The following is a 3,234-nucleotide window of genomic DNA, read 5'->3' on the forward strand; positions in this document are numbered from 1 at the left end:
TTTAGCATAAGGAGCAAGGTATTGTAGAGGGGGCAACCCTTCATACATTGAACAATTTCTGTTCGTTTTGAGTTTTAAAGTTGCTCTTTGCTGTCAGTTGAAAAACGTGTTTTTTTTAAAATTTCTGATCGTTTTTCAAATAATGCCGGTAAATCTTGCTCACCCTCCATGAAATATACCCCCTCATGAAAATATCCTCCATAGAAATTTTATCCAACGTAAATTGCACCCCCCCCCCCCGTTAAATTTCCTCCAGACGGTTCCATCCTCACTGAAAATCCCCCCTATCCATAAAATTGCTGGAGGACGATTCAACCTGAAAAATTCTAGTATAGTCCTTCTTTTGAATTCTGGGGCGCCCCCGTACCAAACAGGTTTTTCTGATAGGTAAAGATTTCTACAGGTCATTACACCTTTCAAAGAGACGGGTTTTCTATTGTGACATCGATTTTTTGGAAGTCAAACTCATGGATACATGTTTATTTATTTTTTTTTTAAACTGGTATTTTTTCAATGAAGTCCATAGCACTTTGCAGAAACCCGTGAATGTAGGAATGAAAGTCCAATTACTAATCAAGTTAGTGTGACCGCCATTTTTGATCTGGTTAAGTGGGTATAATCTGGTTTGGTTTGTTATTGCGAGAGGATTACTCAATTTACATCTTAGTGTTAACTGAGCAATGACTAAAGGAACATTTGAAGGTGGAGAAAAAAAGGGGTAATTAGCATTGGATAATTTTAAAAAGAAATGACCGAAAAGTGTTTTGGTTTGCACAGTGTTGTCAATTTTAAATAGTTTAGACATAAAAAAATTAACAAGAAATGGCTGAAAAGTGTTTTGAGGGAGTTGAGTTGCACGAGGGTTCAGTTACATGCGGATTCAGTTACATGGGGATTAGTTAAATTGGGTCGAGTAGCACGGAGGTTCAGTTGTACAGGGTTTCGGTTATACAGGGGTTCAGTTACATGGGGGGTTCAGTTGTACGGGGTTTTGGTTATACAGGGGTTCAGTTACATGGAGGGTTCAGTTATTTTTTCTGATTTTGTGTGTTTTCGCAAGAAAATAACTGGTCTTTTAGCAAACTTAGCCATAGCTATCTGAATTGATAGGTGATTTGAATAAAAGGAATTCAAATATTTTGTCTATGAAATAGAAGTTAACTCAATTTGCGAAAAGATAATCCATTTGAACAACTCTGATCTGATTGAATTGTTGCCGACAATGAGATTTAATCACTGCTAAGCCTATTGTTATTGCGAAAGGGGTTACTCAATTTACTTCTTAGTGTTAAATGACAGATTTCCAAATACGATCATTTTGAAAAGCAGACAAAAAAAATTAGTTTGTCCCCTCATTTCTGTAGGGCAGGAGATAACTTAATTTACTTAGACAATGAATGATATTAATTAGTGATTGATTGTATCAGTGGAGAAAAAAAGGATCAAACTGATTAACAGTTAAGGTAACCCCAAAGGAGCTGTTAACTGAGGTAATTTGTTATAAATTTGAAAAATACCTAACGACGAATTGGAAACGTTTGATTAACATTTGCAAAAAAAAGGATTAATGGGATTTGCGAATTGGAGGAGATGGGGTGGTTATGCACTGTATAATACACAAGTGATGTTTTGGAGAGTTAGGGGTCGTGTGTGTCTCTTTGGGAGCGTTTGAATATTTTGGTTACTAAAGTATTATATTTTCATCATGTTTTAGGATATTCGATTAGGATTAACTTAACTTCATTCCTTGAGTGTTGTCGGGGTGTAACACGTAAGTACCAAATTTTGAGTTCACTGTAGGGGATTTTCCACAAGGAGAATTTTCCATGGGGAGGGACTTTTCCAGGAGGTGAATTGCTACAAGTTTCACGGGAAATCATCCGTACATAGGTTTTTTTCAAATTTTTAAAGAAAATTTGCAAATGAAAAGAGGATTTTTGCACCAAACTTATGTTAATTTCTGCTCGTTTTGGGTTTTGATTCGATTATTTCCTACATTCTTTACAGTCTCATGAAATGTAATTAAACAAATAAAAAAGATTTTTCAAATAAAGTAAGGAGCAAGTTTAAAACTCATAACAGATTTTCTTTAAAAATTTGGAAAAAAAAACCCAACTTCACAATAAAGAGTAAGGAGTTAAGGATGAGACAGACTTTTGATCTTTTACATAATTAAATAAATAAAAACGGGGGGGGGTTCAGTTGTACAGGGTTTCAGTTATACAGGGGTTCATTTGAAGAGGTCTCACTTGCACGAAGGTTCAGATGCATGGGGATTCACTTGCTTGGGGCTCAGTTACACGGGGATTCAGTTACAATGGAACCCACACAAAAAACAATGGGAGGCACACACGAAAGCCAAATTAGCCCAGTGGCCTACGAGAAATCATGGGTTGCATGGGGGGTTGACTTGCACGAGGGATTCAGTTAAAGGGCGTACAGTTACACGGGAGTTTAGTTAAATTGGGTTGAGTACAAATATAAAAGATTTTTCAACTAAAGTAAGGAGCAAGTTTAAAACTCATAACAGATTTTCTTTAAAAATTTGTAAAAAAAAGACAACTTCACAATAAAGAGTAAGGAGTTAAGGATGAGACAGACTTTTGATCTTTTACATAATTAAATAAATAAAAAAGGGGGGTTCAGTTGTACAGGGTTTCGCCTATACAGGGGTTCAGTTAAAGAGGTTTCACTTGCACGAAGGTTCAGATGCATGGGGATTCACTTGCTTGAGGTTCAGTTACACGGGGGTTCAGTTACAATGGAAACCACACAAAAAACAAGGGGGGCACACACAAAAACCAAATTAGACCAGTGGCCTACGAGAAATCATAGGGTGCATGGGGGGTTGACTTGCACGAGGGTTCAGTTAAAGGGGGTACAGTTACACGGGGTTTAGTTAAATTGGGTTGAGTTGCACGAGGGGTCAGTAGCACGAGACTTCAGTAGCACGGGGGGGTTCAGTTGTACAGGGTTTCGGTTATACAGGGGTTCAGTTAAAGAGGTTTCACTTGCACGAAGGTTCAGATGCATGGGGATTCACTTGCTTGGGGTTGAGTTACACGGGGATTCAGTTACAATGGAAACCACACAAAAAAACAAGGAGGGCACGCAAAAAAGCCAAATTAGCCCAGTGGCCTACGAGAAATCACGGGTTGCATGGGGGGTTGACTTGCACGAGGGATTCAGTTAAAGGGGGTACAGTTACACAGGAGTTTAGTTAAATTGGGTTGA

This window comes from Artemia sp. Qi Xiang Cuo, chromosome 9 (assembly GCF_049724085.1).
Source record: "Artemia sp. Qi Xiang Cuo chromosome 9, ASM4972408v1, whole genome shotgun sequence".
In the NCBI taxonomy this organism is placed as follows: domain Eukaryota; kingdom Metazoa; phylum Arthropoda; class Branchiopoda; order Anostraca; family Artemiidae; genus Artemia; species Artemia sp. Qi Xiang Cuo.